This window comes from Ailuropoda melanoleuca, chromosome 14, assembly GCF_002007445.2.
Source record: "Ailuropoda melanoleuca isolate Jingjing chromosome 14, ASM200744v2, whole genome shotgun sequence".
Taxonomy (NCBI): domain Eukaryota; kingdom Metazoa; phylum Chordata; class Mammalia; order Carnivora; family Ursidae; genus Ailuropoda; species Ailuropoda melanoleuca.
Genome location: NC_048231.1, coordinates 48,065,472 through 48,086,020, shown reverse-complemented (window position 1 = coordinate 48,086,020; position 20,549 = coordinate 48,065,472).

Here is a 20,549-nt window from a genome sequence, read left to right as displayed (position 1 = left end):
TTAATAATAAATTTTTATTATGTTATGTTAGTCACCATACAGTACATCCCTAGTTTTTGATGTAATGTTCCATGATTCATTACTTGCATATAACACCCAGTGCACCATGCAATACATGCCCTCCTTAAAATCTTGCATTAAGAACAACTTAAATATTTCTTGCTAGAAAATGAGAATTCAAAATCAAGAACAATTTTGAAATGAAGAATTTGACATTCTTGAACAGCTTCTGATGTTGATCTATTTGGCTAAATGCAGGTATTCTTAGGAGCTCATATACACATAACAAAAAGTTTCAAACTATGAAATGAGGTTCCCAGCATTTTAGAAATCGCCTGGATTATTGACTCCCACTGCTTGTTTTTATGAGAAATTAAATTTATCAAGAAAAGCACAAACTTGACTTGTCTTATTTAATCTGTATTTGAGAAGCTCCCATTTATTTCAGTTTTAATGAATCTACTTGAATTGGCTCCTGGTTAGCATCAAATGTTGCTTTGGAATGTTTTGCAAGGAAGTTATATTTTGTGAAGAAAAACAGTCTTTGTTAAATACCATAATATCACTAAATCTGGTAATTTATCTCCAACAAGCAAAAGACTCCAACAATTAAAAACATCCTAAGTAAAGGCCTTTATATAAAACTTTGAAAAACTATAGAAAGGTATTTGTAAGAATGTATCAGTGTTAAAATTTATGGTATACCTTGTAACTTGATCTTTCTTATAGCTTAAGCTATAGTCTTTTTAAGGATTTGAAATGGGAGAATATGTTCTCAGAAGGTTCAGTTATGATATAACTTGAGGAGATAATCCTAAAGTATGTTTAATCCACTTCAAGTCCCTGATTACAACACATGTGTCTAGAGTTTCCCTAGGGAAACTCCCATGAAAGAGGGACCAACAAAATTACTTTGTTTTGTTGACATTCCTTCCTATATGACCTTCTTTCTTCTCAGGGATATTTTTCTTTTGACCATGGTGACAGAACAAAATGATATGCATGACAGAAAGTTGTGACACAGAAGGATCCCAATAATAGAGCCACTGGTGCATGGGCAAAGGCACTGTGGTCGGACACACCTGAGATCTAAGCCCAGCTCTGCAGACCCTTCTTACATTCGACTGGATAACTACTACTGCCTTTTGCACCTGTTTGTTCATCTGTGAAATAAGGATAAGCATACCTACCTTGAAGAGTTAGAATCGCATTCATTTTAAAAAGTAATTACCATTTGCTCCCAGAGGCCCTGGCTCTGTCACTTCCTGGCTGTGCAGGTTACTCAACTTCTCTGTGCTTTTTCCCCCTCATCTGTAAAATGAGGATGTTACCATAGCTATCTCTCATTGAGAGGGAGGGTCATGAGACCTACATGCAGGCTCAGAACAATACGTAGCACGTGGGAAGCACACAATAAATATTGTTCTGATCGTCATTTTTAAAGTATTATTAATGGTGGGCAATAAACAACTAGGTATTAGGTTACAGGCTAGTAGGGGAGAGAGAAGAAAAAGACCAGTGAAGTTGTCTGACACGTGCTATCACAGAGAAAAAGAAGGGAAGGGGAAGGAAATGTGGAGGACAGCGTGTAAACCAGAAAGAACGGCCTCTGTATGGAAGCCAGGGACTGAGCAGAAGGTAGTTCAGCACAGGGGTGGGGCGCGGGACCCCAGGCAGGAATGAAAGAACCTGTCCTTGGACACGGAGCGTTTGAAATGCTAAGTACCAGGATGAGGGGAGGCGAGAAGTGAAGCTGGAGGGTCAGGGAGAGGCAAGCCCACCGAGCCAGCGGCAAACCTTACTGGGACTTGCGATTTTATCCTGACAGCCTTGGAAAGCCTGAAAAGAGGTTTAAGTGGGAAACTGAGAAGAGTTTCCTTTGAGAGGCGTGGTCTGGGCTGCCTTTGAAAGACTCCATTGAAGAGGCCGGACTGGAGCCTGGCAACCAGGTCGGAGGCTGAGGGGCGGGGTCCAGAGAGGCGGGGCTTGGCCCGGGGCCAGGTAACGCAGGGGCAGGGGAAAGGAGGTTTCTTTGTGAACTGCGGAGGGGCTGACTTCACCTACTGGCTAAGTGTATTACTGCTGTGCAGATACTCATTTATTCGACCCGCAAAGTTAGGTTGTAATAAAAATGGGCCGCAGTTGAGGAGTGTCCAGTAAGGTGCTGTTTTACCGATAACCATAAAGTAGCAGAATATTTTACTTGAGGTACAGAGAGCCTGTGAAAGATGCTGCGTGGGTCGTGGCCGCCTTTGCTGAAATTAACTAACAGGATGATTCTCACAGGCCCTGAGCGGGATCCTGGGGCAGAGAGGCTCCATTTGCAGAACCTGAGGGCAGAAGGTCCAGGCCTCCGAGCACAGCCAAGAGAAGGAAGCCCAGGAGTCCTCCAGACCTCGTCGTGTCAAGCTGACTTCCCAACCCAGGCTTGCTCGCCTGCCCCCATGGCTTGTCCTTTCCCATATTATTGTTGTGGTTGTTGTTTTATTTTGTTTATCATTGATATATCATTGACGTAGAGTGTTAAATTAGTTTTAAGTGTACAACCTAGGGTTTCAACAATTCTATACATTACTCAGTGTTCACCATGGTAAGTGTAGTTACCATCTGCCGCCTTACAAAGTTATTATGCTATTATTGACTATATTCCCTATGCTGTACTTTTCCATCTCTGTGACTTATTTATTTTATAACTGGAAGTTGTACTTTCCCATTCTGATGACAATCACATCATTTAGGGTGATTAGTTCACACAGAACAGAACACCTACTTCTAACAGCTTTTAAAAAGGAGAAATTATTATTTCACATAACAAAAACTCTGAAAGCCAATGGTTTTCGTTTAGTGGAGTGTCTCCACAGCCTCCCCAGAAACCTGGCTTCATACTTTTCTACCTTCAGCTTTCCTCCTCAAGCTGGTCCCCTTATGGTTGCAAGATGACTTTGACAGCTCCAAATATCCTGTCCTTGCATAGCAACATCTGAGGGGAGAGAGACAGATTGACCAGTCCTTTGACGTTTGTTTAGAGTGGGAAAACCTTCCCCCAACCCTGTGCTACCGATCCCCTTACTTCTCATGGACCAGAACATCATCTCATGCCCATATCCTGAATAAGTCTGGCAAGTGAATAAGGCTTCGGAAGCCAAGGCACGGTTGGGCCCAGACTCCGCTGAAGCACTTGGCAGCCAATACCTGAAGGGAATCCAAGCACTGGTATTAAGAAGGGGACAGGCCAACAGCAGGGAGGGCCATAGCAAGCCTGATGATAAGGTGGCTACTGGCTGAGGTTAGACCACAAATCCTATTTGACCCAGACTTGAGAGTTGGAAAGATATCTTTTATGGTCTAGTCAGCAAACTTGAATGGTCGCCCTTACATTCTCTGGATCAAAAAATGCTTTTTATTGTCCTTGGTGGTGCTTGACCCTGGGGGAGGGGGTTCATAACCAGTCAGATCCATTGAGACCTATGGCTCCTCTGCCCAAAAGGGAAATTTGCTTATGAAATCAGACATACAGAATTTTACTTATGATTTCAGCGGGCCATGAGCTTCCTGAAGCTCATCACAGCCCAGCTGGAGGTTAGTCCCTAGGTGTTCTGGTCACAACTCTTTAGGCCCTGCTAAGCCCTTTGCAGTCACTGAAATGCTGGCTGGGACCCAGTCATTCCTGATACCCACATCCCTGCAAGGGGCTTATCCACTGAGGCAACTATTCAAGTCAGACCCTTAAATTGCACAAGATAATAACTTTTCCATCTTTTTAGTTGGTACTTAGGGCATTTTTGTACACCTTCTGGCAACATTATAAATGCCCTTCCCTGGAACGTGCTTACATGAAATGACCACTATCTATCTCCTGACAAAATGCCAATAGAAACAACTTAGATGTAACAAAGAGGTAAAAAATACTCGAAGCACGTTTACTCAAGGTTCTTTAACTTCTATGGATGATTCAACTTGTGTTTACAGAAAGCTATATTGATACATGACACTCACCAGACTAACAGTGCACCTCAACACATTAGTTTTGGACGTACACCCTTGGCTTTTAATGAGGCTCATCAATGGTTGAGCTGCTGATGACTTAAATTCATTATCTGTCACCCTGAGGTGCTGGGGGCTCAGGGAACCAGTGCAAGGAAATACAGGTTTTCTGGATATTCCTACCACAATAAAGTCCTTCGTCTCTGACCCAGCCATCTTGTGTCTTCTGTCAGTATCCATGACACTGTGACTGGCTAAATTGTTAGCTTATGAGTAGGGAAAAATCTCAAAGATTTCAGTTTTTGACCAGTACTCTTCATTTGAGGAGCCACATGTGGTCAGAGAATTTCTTGCCTGTGAAAGACTGTCCTTTCAATCAACTGGTAAATGCTGGTATGAAAAGTCCATTTTCTTCTGGTAAGTGCTAAATGAATTAATAGCCCAGAATGTGGCTAACCAGGACTATTATGGTATCTAACCACTCTAAATAATTATTTCTATTAAAAGATGCAACCCAAATGCCATAGGCCCTGTCTTTTCAGAGCAGGAGCTCGGCTGCAGCCAGGGTCTTCAGTGAATCCATGAGGCAGGGCTTGGGTGAGTCTTACTCTGGCAGCAGCTCTGGAATATTCCTCAGGTAATAGGTTTACTGAGAGTTCTCACAGACGTGGGCTTATATGACTCCTTCCCTTGAAAGAAAGACCTAGTTCCTGGTGAAGTGCAAGGCATAGATCTAAGATGTGGGAATGATGAGGGCAGAAACTCAGAAGGCAAGGAGCATCAAATATAGACTCCAACAATGGGGCACCAACAAACACCCCAGCAGTGTCCAGACTTCTATAGAAGCAGAGGCTGGGACTGGGTTGCAAGTGCATCTGTTTTATTAAGAAAATTCTGTTCAGAAAAACTCTGTGAGGGAAGGAGGGAAGCAGGATAAGGTAGAGGAAAAGGACCAAGCAAGATGTGGTCTTGGTTTAAGTCTATTCTTGTCCTGATTTTTGGCAAGGGAATGGGTAGATTGCCTCCAATGAGGCAAGTATGCTAGCCTTGGTGAGGAGGACATGCAGGAGATATACCTGTCCCCTTTCAATGTGGCTCCCATTGACAGAGGGACAGTTCTTCAGAGAACCATAGCAGTGAGCTGTTGGGAACCAACACTCTCAGCAGGTGGGGGGAGATATACCATCCCGGTAAAGGAAACAGACAGTGAAGGAGACCAAAAACACCTACCATCTACTACAGCAGTGATGATGTGTTAAGGGGTCAGCCAGTGGGGACTGGCAGGGGACAGGACAGCATAGAGCATGTGGGGTCATAGTGGAGTTGCTCTGCTGAGTCTTCCTGACTGTAGATGATGGTGGGTCACTGCTGTGCTTGATATTGAAAATTGGGGACTCTCTGTACTGCAGTGTCTACAAATGTTCTGTTCCAGGATTAAAGCCAATTAGCACCTTATTCCATTTTGTTATGCTTTCTGCAACCCTGGAATTCTAAATTACATGGAATCATGGCATTGGTGTCTCCCCATTTTCATTCAAAACGAACACAAGTCACCTGGTCTCTACATCCAGGATAACATGCAGTCAGATCTTTTCTTAAGATTTAGCAATGTGGGGGGTACCCATGTGGCTCAGTCAGTTGAGCGTCTGCCCTCTGCTCAGGTCATGGTCCCAGTGTCCTGGGATCAAGCCCCATGTCGAGCTCCCTGCTAGGCAGGGAGTCTACTTCTCCCTCTCCTCTGGCTCATGCTCACTCTCTCTCAAATAAATAAAAAACAAAATCTTGAAAAAAAAAAAGGGATTTAGCAATGCGGTTCACCACAGGAACAAAGAAGATCGACAAATGCCCATTAACTTTTTTCTGCTGATGGGAAAAATACAAGTTAAGAAACGAAATTACCTGGTTACAAATTGAACAAAAGTAGGACAGCATTGGGCTGAGCTTCTTGGCCGTGGGTCTATCTTTAAAATTTTGTACATAATGCAGCCGCTACCATGTCTCTGGAGAGGCCATGTCTTCCTAGTCACCAAGTTATTTTTTAACAAATTCTCAAGTGAAACTTTTTTCAATTTATACACACTGAGGTTTGGGGGAGTCTAAGACAAGTATCATTTTGCATGTCACAGGTCAGAAGTGCCATGTGAAGGGGAGGTCAGCACCAAACCACATGAGCACAAACTTGCTTCTTTAGTTCCAGACATCTTCAGACCAGGAAATTGCAAATGAGTCCTATGGGGATTGAGTTCTTTATGAGAAGTAATCATTCCCACTGTACCACAAGAAGTCCCTACTAATGGAATCTGCTACTACTAAGTATGTATTAATTGCTCACTTGACATTCTACAGCACAAGAAGCTCATGGAAGATTTCAGCTTTTCTATAGTAGAGTAGCAATGGCCAGCACCAGCCCCCATCTGTCACCCAACCTGGACCACTCAAAATTAGATCCAAATAATGTCCCATCTACAAGGAATCATCTCCACAATAGATGCAGTAACCCTGAGTGGTCATTAGAGAACATCACTGGGCCTGAAAGGAAGTGAAGGAAGTCCCATGTCATGTGTAGAGAAAAGGATAGTTCTGAATGCTTTAAATTTGGGAGATTTCAATTTGCAGGCTTGTATAATATTTGCCATGGTCTTTTGAACATACCTGTTCTCTCCTTGGCTGTATGAACACTTCTCCTCCAGAAGAAGAGGGGATTTTACCATTGAGTGAGTAAATGTTAATTTAGTTCCTTGAAAATAAAAGTTCCTTGAAAATAAAAGACAAGTTATGCCCTCAAAGGGCCTATCAAAGTAATTGAATATTTTGCAAAGAAAGTCCTTTTTTTACCCTATCCCTTATTTTATTTTCTTTAAAAAAAATTATTATTGAAGTATAATTGATATACATGTTATATTAGTTTCAGGTGTACAACATATTGATTTGGTAATTCTATACATTATTTAGTGCTCACCATGATAAATGTAGTTATATCTGTCACCATACAATATTTCTTTTTTTTTTTTTAAAGATTTTATTTATTTATTTGACAGAGATAGAGACAGCCAGCGAGAGAGGGAACACAAGCAGGGGGAGTGGGAGAGGAAGAAGCAGGCTCATAGTGGAAGAGCCTGATGTGGGGCTCGATCCCAGAACGCCGGGATCACGCCCTGAGCCAAAGGCAGACGCTTAACCGCTGTGCCACCCAGGCGCCCCATTATTTCAATTATTATAATATTATTGACTATATTCCCTAACCTGTACTTTTCATCAATGTAATGAAAATGTGTGTTATCTTATAACTGGAAGTTTGTACCTCTTTTTTTAAGGCTTTTGTTTTGTTTTGTTTTAAGGTTTTTGTTTTGTTTTGTTTTGTTTTTTTTAATAATCTCTTCCAACTGAGCCAGCCAAGTGCCTCTGGAAGTTTGTATCTCATAATCCCCTTGATCAATTTCACCCATTACCCCACCCACCTCCTCTCTGGCAACCACCATTTTGCTCTCTGTATTTAAGAATTGGCTTGGTATTTTGTTTGTTTACTTGTTTTGTTTTTTAGGTTTCAAATAGAAGTGAAATTGTATGGTATTTGTCTTTCTCTGTCTGATTTATTTCACTTAGCATAATACCTTCTAGGCATATCTATGCCACAAATAGCAAGATTTCATTACTTTTTATGGCTGAGTAATATTCCTTTGTGTGTATATATATATATATACATCATATCTTCCTTATTCATCATCTGTCGATGGACACGGGTTGCTTCCATATCTTGGCTATTATAAATAACACTGCTATAAACATAGGGGTACCTATATCTTTCCAAATTAGTGTTTTCATTTTCTTTGGGTAAATACCCAGTAGTGGAATTACTGAGTCATATGGTATTTTTATTTTTAACTTTTCGAGGAACTTCCATACTGTTTTCCACAGTGATTGTGCCAATTTACATTCCCACAAATAGTACATGAAGGTTCCCTTTTCTCCACATCCTTGTCAATACTTGTTACTTCTTGTCTCTGTTAACTAGCCATTCTGACTGGTGTGAGGTGACATAGTTTTAATTTGCCTTTCTTGGCTAATTAGTGATATTGTGCATCTTCTCATTGTCTGTTGGCCATCTGTATGTCTTTTTTGGAAAAACGTCTATTCAGGTCCTCTATCCATTTCTAATATCAGATTTTTTTTGGTGTTGAGCTGTATAAATTCTTCATATATTTTCAATATTTACCATTTGTTGGTTGTATTGTTTGGAAATATTTTCTCCCGTGCACTAGGTTGCCTTTTTGTTTTGTTGATAGTTTCCTTTGCTAAGGAAACTTTTTATTTTGATGTAGTTCCAATAGTTTATTTTTTGCTTTTTATTTCTCTTTCCTGAAGAGACAGATCCATAAATATGTTACTAAAGCCAACATCTAAGAGATTACCATCTATTTTTCTTAAGGAGTTTTATGGTTTCAGGTCTCACCTTTAGGTCTTTAATCCATCTTGAATTTATGTTTGTGTATGGTGTAAGAAAGTGTTCCAGTTTCATTCTTTTGCATGTGGCTGTCCAGTTTTCCCAACATTATTTATTGAAAACATTTTCCCCATTACATATTCTTGCTTCCTTTAATATAGATAAATTAGATAAATATAGATAAACCACATAGGCATGTGTTTATTTCTGGGTTCTCTACCTTGTTCTGTTGATCTGTATGTCTGTTTTGTGCCAGTACTATACTGTTTTGATTACTATAGCTTTGTACTGTACCTTGAAATCTGGGATTGTGATAACTCCAGCTTAGTTCTTTTTTCTCAAGATAGCTTTGGCTATTTGAGGTCTTTTTTGATTCCATACAAATTTTAAGATTATTTATTCTAGTTCTGTGAAAAATTCTATTGGCATTTTGATAGGGATTGCATTGAATCTATAGGTTGCCTTGGGTATACTACTGGACATTTTGACAAGATTAATTCTTCCAATCCACAAGCATGGCCTATCTTTGCATTTTTTGGTGTCAACTTCAATTTCTTTCATCAGTATCTTATAGTTTTCAGCATATAGGACTTTCAGATCCTTGGTAAATTTATTCCTAAGTATTTTATTCTTTTTGGTGCAATTATAAATGGGATTGTTTTCCTAATTTCTCTTTCTGCAACTTTGTTATTATTGTATAGAAATGCAACAGATTTCTGTACATTAATTTTGTATCTTGCAACTTTACTGAATTCACTTGTCAGTTTCAGGAGTTTTTGGGGGAGAGTCTTTAGAGTTTTCTATATATAGTATCAAGTTATCTGTAAATATTGCTTTACTTCTTCCTTACCAATTTAGATGTCTTTTATTTCTTTTTCTTGTTTGACTGCTGCAGCTAGGACTTCCAGCACTCTGTTGAAATAAAGTGGTGGGAGTGGATATCCTTGTCTTATTCCTGACCTTAGGGGAAAGCTCTCAGTTTTTCCCCATCGAGGATGATGTTCATTGTGGGTTTTTCATATCTGGCCTTTATTATGTTGAGGTATGTTACCTCTAAGCCTACTTTGTTGAGTTTTTTTTTTATCATAAACAGATGTTATATTTTTTTCAAGTGCTTTTTCTTCATCTATCAAGGTGTTCATACAGTTTTTAGCCTTTCTCTTGTTAATAAGATGTATTGCATTGCTGATTTTGTAACTGTTGAACCACATTTGCCTCCGTGGAATAAATCCCACTTGATCATGGTGAACGATCCTTTTAATGTACTGTTGGATTCAGTTTTCTAATAATTTGTTGAGGATTTTTGCATCTCTGTTCATCAGAGATATTAGCCTGTAGTTCTCTTTTTTTGTTGTGTCTGTCTGGTTTTGATATCAGGGTAATGCTGGCTTCATAGAGTAAATTTGGAAGTTTTCCTTCTTCTTCTATTTTTGGGAATAGTTTGAGAAGAATAGGTATTAACTCTTCTTTAAATATTTGGTAAAATTTACCTGTGAAGCCATCTGGTCCTGGATTTCGTTGGTTGGTTTTTTGATTACTAACTAAATTTCAGTACCAGTCATCAGTCTGTTCACATTTACTATTTCTTCCTGATTCAATTTTGTAGTTGTATGTTCCTAGAAATTTATCCATTTCTTCTAGGTTGTTCAATTTGTTGGCATATAGTTTTTCAAAACATTCTCTTATAATCCTTTGCAGTTCTGTGGTGTTGATTATTGCTTCTCCTTTGTTTCTGAGTTTATTTGTTTGGTTCCTCTTTTTTTCTTGAATCTAGCTAAAGTTTTATCAATTTTATTTATTTTCAAAGAAGCAGCTCTTGTTTTCATTGATCTGTTTTACTTTTTTAAAGTCTCTATTTCATCTATTTCTGCTGTTTCTTCTACTAACTTTGGGCTCCTTACTTTATTTTCTTTAAAGAAATAAACGTTAATCAAATAATCACAGAATAGAAAATATAAATGGTGATGAGTGCTATAAAAGAAAATGTAGGGAGCCACAGATGAATTTAACTAGGCTTGGAATCCAGTCTAGGAGTGCAGGGGAATCTTCTGTAAGGAATGGCCCCCAAACTGAAATCAGAAGGATGAATGAAAGTTAATATGTAGAGCAGAGGTGGAATTCAGCAAAGGCCCTGAAGCAAAAATGAAAAAATGAAAGCAAGTTCCCGGGTGGGAAGACTGAGGAGGAGAAAGACTGCAACGAGGGAAGAAATTTAAGAAGGTCACAGAAGTCCCTGTATAATGTTATCCTTAACAATGCAACATAATGAATTGTAAGCAAGAGGAATACATAATCATATTTGCTTCCACACAGGGACAGTTTGGAGACTGGAACACTAGCCAGAAAGAGCAAATATGAAAGATGGTTAGGGGTGATTGCAAAAATAAAGCCAAAAATGGTAGTATTTGGACTCACGTGGTGGCAATGAAGATGTAAGAAAAACAACAACAACAAAACAAAACAAAACAAAAAACCAGTAACAACCAGCTAGCAGATTGGAGCTGTGCTGAATTGGATCACTCCTCTCTCAAACAATTGTTCTTCCATATCTGTGTAGCTATTTCTATTTCAGTATCAGTAACTCTTTTTTTCAGAATTTTTTTGTTATTTGAATATAGTTGATGCACAATATTACATTAGTTCCAGGTGTACAACACAGTGATTCAGCTTCCCTGTGCATAATGTCATGCTCACCGCAAGTGTGGTTACCATCTGTCACCACACAACGCTATTACAATATCATTGACTATATTCCCTGTGTGGGTCTTTTATTCCTGTAACTTACTCATTCCATAACTGGAAGTCTTGTATCTCCCACTCCTTTTACCCATTTTGTCCAGCCCTCCCTCCCCCTTCCCTCTGGCAACCACCAGTTTGTTCTCTGTAGATCTGATTCTGCTTATTGTTTATTCGTTTGTTTTGTTTTGTTTTTTTTTTTAGATTCCACATATGAGTGAGATCATATGGCATTTGTCTTTTTCAGTCTCACTTATTTCACCCTCTAGCTCCATCCATGTTGTCACAAATGGCAAGATCTCATCCTTTTTATGGCTGCACAATATTCCATAGTGTGTATATATATACATACATACATATCACATCTTCTCTATCCATCTATTAGTGGACACTTAGGTTCAACAATTCTTTAAAACACTTATTGTTTCTATGTTTTTCTTCCCCTACTAGACAGTAAGCTACTCAAGGGTGAGTGTAATGTCCTTGCAGTTTGTATCCTCAGCACTTGACACAGATAGAGCTTATCACAAATCAGTCCCTCCATAAAGATATGTGGAATAATTGAAGCCTAATGAATCCAGATATTGGAAATGGGGAAAGACATGCTTCACAAGAAGAGTAACAAGCAGAGAATCAACATGGAGCTTACAGTCAGGCAAAGATATGAGCAAAAATGGTAAATGGGGAATGATTCCGTGATGAAGAAAGCTTTCAAACTTAGAAGGCAGCAGTCACTCTAATTTTTTTTTCTGTGTTATGCTGTACTACACCCAATGAACCTGATAATTCCAGTAATAGTCTCTAACAGTCTGTAATAGTCCCTCTCAGTTAGTTATATCTTACAGCTACCCACTCACAGTGGTATATGTTCCCATTTGTGGACCTGGAGTAAAAATTTAGAAAAAAGTTGTCATGCTCTTTATTAAGTATAAAATAAAAGTTTCCTAAAATGAGAAAGCTTTTCTCCCTTGGTCTCTCTGATATGCTGGGGCTCCTCAGACAACACCTATGCCCCTGATACTCTGAATAGACTGCTAGACTGCAGGGCTGCACAGGCTAAGAGACTCAGCACTTGCCACCTCATGTGGTTCTCACCCATCCTAGGGTGGGGCATGTCAGCAACATCTAGGCTTCAAGGGCCACAGACACCAGAGTGCTGGTGTAATGCATGCAATCCCATTGTCAAAGGCCTTCCTGTACCCAAGGACACAGATGGGACTTGGCAAGAATCCATGCATGCCATTTGTGCCAATCCAGCTATCCATGTCCCTCACTAGAATTATTATGGACAAGGTTACAACTCTTCTAGGGTTTTCCTGATGGAGGGAAGGGTTGGGTGCTGATCAGCAGAGCCTAAGAAGGCTTCCCCAATCTCATTCTCTTCCTCCATAGTTGCCTTTTTCACCCCCTTCCAAACATTTTCTACCTTGATTTCTGCAACATGAAAAATCTTGAAGCTCAGGCTTTCTTGGTCCCTAGTATCCAGCCATTCGTGTAGCCTTCCAGCATTAAGGCCTCTGGATATTTTTCTTCACCCCTTCCCTACACCCTTCCACTCCCTCTCCCTATCCCTCCTCCTTCCCTTCTACTCCCTTTACACCAGTACATACTCAGTGACCAGAGGCACTAGAGAATTTCTATATGGGAGCAACTCTGCAGGTGGGCATCCAAAGGGTAGCAAGAGCGCTGAGAAAGAGCACTTGAAGCCATGTCTGCAGAGGAAGGCTAGGGATCTTACTCAGAGAATGCCCTGAATGGGAGCAGCTTGTGAGTGTTGATGCTCACCCCAAATGATACAGCTGTTTGCTGAGCAACCTCTCTTTGCAGACACTTGCAGGCACTTGGGGTAGTGCTGTGGTTCATATGTGCTCCATATTCTGATAGAATTCCTAATTGAGTATCAAGCTGAAATTTCTAATTCCTAAAGTATACACTGGTAGCTAGCTCACCTGGCTGAAAGTTGGCCTAGATTCTACTTTCCTCTTCTCTCTTTCCTCTGTTGCAGTAGAGCTGGGCCCTGACCCCAGGTGCAGTCTACTGAGAGAAGGAAGCTGATAGATTGACTGCTTCATTCATTCACTTCCTTGGCAATCATTTATTGACTTCTCCCTCAAGCAAGTTGCTAGGAATACAATAGCAAATAATGCAAAGTCCCTACTTCTTCAAGAAACTGTCAACCTAAATTGTCAGGGGGCAATAATTAAGCAAAAGCATTTATTTGGGATCAAAGAATTGCAATTTGCAGTGCACCAGATTTGGGCAATACCCAAAATCAGAGGTTTTTGAAGAAAAAAAGGGAATGTTTGCATACATTTTTTGCAAAGAATTTTGTTTGGTGTTGACGGCAGAAAACTAATCTTGGCTGAATATAATTGGTTGCTAAGGCTATCACAAAGCAAAAGTCTGTTATTATTCAAGCAATTTGCAGGTATTTGCACAGAATCCATGGAGAATGTGTGGTTTGGCCCATTTCAAAAGTTCATGGTTCCACCAGTGAAGAGTGCATAAGGCCCACTACCTTTATGGCCTCCAGGCTCCATTTTAAAACGTCTGGACACAAGTGACTCCATTTCATTTCATCTTTCACAGAATCAACAGTCTGACGGGAAAGAGACCAGTAAACAGACAATTGTGACAATGTGAAATACACATTCTCTGATGGGGGCGGGGAGTGTCACAGAGTGTTGGGGGACCTGATAGGTGAGGCCAGGCTCAGCTTTGGAAATGCAGAGAAGGAAGGAGAAGCTCTCAGAGGTTGGGCCTTCCTTCTAGTACACCTCAGGGCCCTTCTTCATCTGCTAAGCATCCACTTCTGGCATGAAATGGGATCTTGCCTTGGAAAGCAGTGTTTGCAAAGGTCAGAACACAGTCCTCTGTTGTCAGGCTCGGAAACTTATAAGGGGCTTCTCCAAGAGGTGTGCATGCACCCAGGGATGCAAAATGGAGTGCTAACATCCATTTTTTGTCTTTTCAAAAAATAGAAAAGGCTTGGGCTTTTTCATACTGAACATGGACAGGCAGTTAGGTGCTCACCCAATGTGAGCATCAGTCACCGGCCAGAGGCGGCAGAGCACTTCTCTCCAGCTGGTTCACTTTAGCTTGATGTGACGAGGTACTGCCAACCCTGTGTGCCCACAGTGTACTGATTATATTATTTATATTGACCCTCACAGATTGAAGACAGTTCTTGTGATATGAGCTCAAAGGAACAGAAAAGTGGAGGAGCTAACACTCTGAAAATGAACCGTGTTTTCAGGTAAAAATAATTATTTCATTTTTATGTTAGCCTTTACAAATTTCTATTTCACTTAAAATGTGCAGTGTATAAAATAAGCCTGTACAACAGTGTTGTCAAATCTATAAGTAAATACCTAAATTCACACTATGCTCAAAAATGTTTCATTGATAGTGATTTTTCATTAAAAATGCTTATGCACCAGGGCACCTGGGTGGCTCAGTCAGTTAAACGTCCAACTCTTGATCTCTGCTCAGGTCTCAATCTCATGGTTGTGAGTTCAAGCCCCGTGTTAGGCTCCATGCTAGGTATGGAGCCTACGTACAAAAAAAGACTTATGGACCATTTGCTTTGGGTTGCCAATCTCCACCTCAAAGTAGGTAGTCCATCTGTCCGGTAGCTCATTTTGTCCTCTCCTTGATGGTGTCAACTTTCCTCCACACCAGAAGTTCTGGCATATATGGGTTCCAGTAGTGGAACATGGAAACAAAAGCAATGCCTTAAGTAAACTGCAAAGTACACACCCGGAGAAACTTTTCCTGTTTCCTGGCTGACATCCCACACAGGTATGAGAGCAACAGAGAGCTCCTTCCTGGATGTGGCAGACCACTGTCTTCTCTGGTGACAGGCACGCTGCTCACCATCTGCTGGGAGGTGCCACCCAGCTCCACAATGGTTTTATGAAATCCTCTCTTTGATTTGGTTCCTGGTGGTTTGCTGTTTGAAGCCTTACCTTGTTCTGGATTGAAACCATGTAAAACTATCATATTCTATGTTTCCATTCTAGACTATGAATTCATTGGTACCCATCCAAACCAAACCTCAGTCCTGATTTCCTCAATATTTGGCTCATATTTATAAACCTCAGAGAACCTCCTGGCCAACCTGGCTTGAATCTGAAGCTTCCTTACCCACATTTTACACAGGCCTGCTTTCAAAACCAGCAAGCCTGCAATCCACTGCTCAGGGATCCCACAGCTTCCTTCCAGTCATGTTATATGTAACTTTTCTATTGTTTGTTTAAAAAAAAGAAGCAGCAAGATAATTTGGTGACTCAAATCAAGTTAGCTTAATAGAATTGTAATGATCTTGGCAATCATTTTTGAAGTGGCAATAGCTAATCATTGTAGGTCTAGCTATATGTCCAGACAGACACATGGAGAATATTAACAGAAATCTTCCCACAAAGCTTCTTTCAGAGCAGGCTTGCCATTTGCTAAGTGCTCTTCCTCACTTTCTGTAGAAAAGGTCATAGTCCCCTTTTAAACAAATATTCTAATGTTTTCTACATATTGCATTGGTAAAAATACACACAGGCAAAAATACATACATGTGTACAAAAATATGTGTAAAAATACATAGATGTGTGCGAAGTCTCAAAGAGGAGCAGCATTTACGTGTGGTGACATGTAGCAGTCTGCATCACGACATTGCAGAGTTAACACCACCTGTGAAAAACACTGGCTCTGTAATGAATGCTTCTATTGTAAGTACAGTAGAAATACGCCATGTGTATTACACCCTATAAATGTAATACAGGAAATTAACATAAAGGCATTTGCAAAGTCAACGTTTATATAGCTCTCTCCCACGGAGGGTACCAAGACTTGACTTCATCCCCAAACTGCGGGGCAGGGATCCTTTATAAATTGATTCTTCATCAGTCCTGTATGCACTCCCAGATATGTAGAAAGAAAAAGGTTCCGTTTATTTTCCTTTTCTAATATTTATTATAGCGCCTAAGACATAAGCAGGAGATGCAGACTTCTGGCCGAATTCAAAGACTGGTGTAGGAAAGAACATGTGCCACGGCCCCCATGCTGAGGCTGATAGAAAAGGGGGCAGGCACTCCTCCCAAACTCCCTGCATGCGTGCAGGCTTCCCATTACATGCTGGAATTAATGCTTGCCGCTAAGTTCAGCCTGTACTTTAGAATTACTCAGACAGGGTAAGCGGAAAGGAACAATGTGCTGTTTTAGGTAAGAAGCTGAGTCTTAAGGCACATACAAGAAAAACAGAACTCAAGAGGCCAAAGGAGCACATGTGTTACATGCTAAAAAAGAACCCTCCCCCCTTAAACCGAAGTTTAGAAACTGGGGTGGGAGAGGGAACATGTCTTAACACACCCAGATTGTTCACATGAACACCACCTACTTCTCTGCACAACCTTCCATCTCATTTTGTGGGTAAGAAATAGACATACACTTCTGTCCGAAGTTTTCGATATACTGTTGTCCTTATCAAGGCCTTTGTCCATGTTGAAACTGAGTTTCTCATTCACAAATCAAGCAGCAGGATGACATACAGGTTCCTAAATCAAATGAGTGATTATTGAAGGGGCTCATTTCCTAGAAGGTCAACTGGAATGTGTTGTGGTTAATTCATGGCCTTACCCCACTATCTTCATTTATTTAACAGCTACAGTCATTCCTCAAATCTAAGACACCACTGAGTGCCACGTGTACCCTTACTTTACGTACCTCTAAGAAAAAGAATACACTCAATTATAACGTCAGAGCCATCAACTGAAAGATACACACTGATTTCAGAGGTATGAAATATGAAAATACACCTGGCTTGGAACTCATGAAGTAGTGTATTTCTGGCGGGTCAGTTAGGTGTCAGGTACCATAGAAACTTTTCCTTTTATTCATGGAACTTGCTACCACCTCAGAGATGGGACAAAACCTCAACTGTAAGGCCTTCAGTTCCTTCCATAGGACTGACCGCAAGGAAGCCAGGTGGCCTCTCTTCACTATTTCACTTCAGGAAGACAAGTAAACCCTTTACGCCTGCTATGTTTAACAACAGGTGAGCAAGTAAATAAAAGAAAATAGGAAGATAGTACAAATCTTCAAAATAGCAAGCACAGGAACTCTACAGTGCTGGAAACCTTATAGAACCTGATTTCAGTGACTCCCCCATTGATTCCTGTTTTGTTTGCAGATACGTTTCCTGTATTTATTCCTTGGGAGTAAATAGTACGGACTAGTTCATTTTAAGAGAAACAAACATGTGCCGTTTCACAGACAGCGGTACCCCGTGGACAAAGAAAAGAGGGTAAGTTAGACAGAACCCAGATGGAGATTACACACCTTGAAGTCAGATTTTAAAAAGATTGTTAATCACCTACATTTCCCCAGAGAGTGTTCACCCATCTTGCTTTACGGGTACAACCTGGAGAACAGTTTTGCTCTGACTGGATTTGGATATTATTTACCCACTGAGACCCACTTCCAAAAGTGGTCAGGACAGAGATTTAAGACAGGCGGTGGGCTGTGTGCCTGTGTGTGCTGGCTCCAGCCCACCATTCCTTGAGGGGTCTCCACTGTGTCTTTACTTAAACCCCTGTTCTCTCTGCCTTGCCTTTGAACCCCAAGCTCTTGACAACCCATTCAAAGAAAAGGAATCAATTTTTTTCATCTCTTCTCTCTGACAGAAACACTTTCTCATACATGCAAATGGGAGCCTGACTTAATTCTTTGAGATTAATTATCTTCTTCATTTTGCTTCATAAAAGAAAAATGTTCCATTGAAACTGACGCATCTGATTGCTGCCCTACCCAGCCTTAAAGAAAACAGCTCTTTTGGAAAGGTTGTCTGTAGTATTTTGAGTAGTAACATGGTCTGTGAAACTGAATGTGTAACGTTAACTCAGAAAAGTCATTTCAGCTTCTGTACTGCAGTCACAGCATTGGTTAGGGTAGCTCCCCTGGGCTATTTTAGCTTCATTTTGATTATTTAAGTTGTGGTCATTGTTTGTTTGTTTGTTTAATATGTTCAACAATACTGACATTTAGTAGATTTGGGACTTTACTGGGTCTGTCTTTCCATAAAAATAGTTTGCTTGTTAATTAGCCCAAGTACTTTCATCAACGTTTCTGAAGATCAAGGTTGGCTACCTCATTTTATCCTTGTTCTTTCTTCTTGCAATATAAATGAATAAAAATAAGCCTTATCTTTGTATAATGCTTCACACTTTCCAAGATACTTTCTCATACACTATTATATTTGGAATTCACAAAAATCTTTGTTAAGTGACCAAACAATGCCTTTTATTTGTTTTTTAAGATTTTTTAAAAAATATTTTATTTATTTATGTGACAGAGAAACAGTCAGCGAGAGAGGGAACACAGCAGGGGGAGTGGGAGAGGAAGAAGCAGGCTCCCAGCGAGGAGCCCGATGTGGGACTCGATCCCGGAACGCCGGGATCACGCCCTGAGCCAAAGGCAGACGCTTAACGACTGCACTACCCAGGCGTCCCTTGTCTTTTAAGATTTTATTATTTACTTGAGGGACAGCGAGAGTGAGAGAGAGCACAGAGGGACAGGGAGAAGCAGACCCCCTGCTGAGCAGAGCACTGTCTCAGGGCTGATGCCAGGACCCTGAGATCATGACCTGAGCAGAAGGCAGACACTTAACCGACTGAGCCACCCAGGCGCTCCCCAACCAAAGCCTTTTAGGCATGAAGCTTTCATTTTTATAATCCTCCTTAGGGAGAGGAAGAGGACCTGGATTCCTCAGTCTCCATTCCAGTGTTTTGTTAATTTTAACACTAAAAGATGTAGACAAAATAATCTTGAAACCTAGATTTAAATAAAGATTATAGTCATGTCATGACATATTAAAGAATACATAAGATCTTTTCTCCTCCTAACTATGTAAATAATGAGAATGATTCAGTTCCATTCAAGTGTCTAAAAATAAAGTATTAAAACACAAAGTGGTACTTAGAGTTTGAGCATGGTAGCACTAAGTTGACATCTACATCTTCTTTACTTGGAAATCACTTAATGACCAAGAGAAGATTAAGAAACAAATGGAAACTCCATTTGCAGTGAAACTCAGAGGCACCTGAAATCACAAACCATAACACAAAGAAAGAACTTTCCAAAAGTGTCAGATGGAGCCAGTGGGGGTGCAGAGGATGCAAGTCTCAGGAGAAGCTGAGCTTCAAAGATAAGGAGTCCTTTGGGCAGTTGGGCAAAACTATCAAATCATTTATAGACTTTTCCACAGAAACTAACACCTACACTACAGGGTTCTAAAGGAAAGGAAGTTTGTTCCAAGAAAATTCCTATCCATACTTATTTAGTGAAAATATGAAGTAACAAAGAAAAAGTTTTGCTCTTTTGAGAACTCAGGAAATATTGTCCCCATAGATTCCTCAAGAAGAATCCAAGAGGAGTACTAGAGGCACCAAGAGATGCTAAGGGTGGTCATTGGGAAGGGGGCAGAAATATGGCGAAAAGACCAGCTTTGTGCCTGGACTTTGTTAAATTGGTGGACTGACTGAAAAGAATTGGGAAATTGTGTTTTCAAAACAGAATATAAATGTTATAAACCAGAGAAAATGTGGAGACATTAAAACTGACAAAGAAAAGAAGCGGGAGGTGGAGATAGTGTCGGTTCACTGATTTTCTTATTTTTACTAATTGGTAGTTAACATATATTATTGCAAGGCTGAAAACCAAGAGGTAGAGATATAATTCCATTTAGTAGTATAAACATGAATAGTAGCACTAATGAGATCATCAAAATGTCTGAGTCGGTGGTGGAGAGAGAGAGAAACAGGGATGAAGAGGAAATAAGAGGAAGCACACATTCTTTACACATAAAGGTAAAGGGATTAAATTTACCACAAAGAATGTCAGATTGGATCATGGAGCAGATTGAAGGAATGAGTAAATACAAAATTGAACTCAATCATTAGAAAACAAAAATTAGAGAAATAATATTAAAAATAAATAGTAAAAAAAACAAATAGTAAAAAAAAATAAATAGTAAAAAAGTAAGTTAAAAAATTAAAGAGCTTGTTTTTTGAAAAAATGGATAACTTTTACCTCCAAAACCCCTAGTACATATAATAGAAAATGATGAAAAGAAAATGACCACTGACATAATTTAGTTAAAATAATTAAGTCAGGATAAGACATTCTTTTGCTTTATTCTATAGAAATAAATTTGAAACTTAGACAAAATATACACTTCCATAAGAAAACACAATCTGCCGGGTTGCCTTGGTGACTTGGTTGGTTATTAAGCACCCAGCTCTTGGTTTCAGCTCAGATCATGATCTCAGGGTCCTGAGATTGAGCCCTGCATGGGGCTTTGTGCTCCTAGAGGAATCTGCTTCTCCCTCTCCCTCTGCTC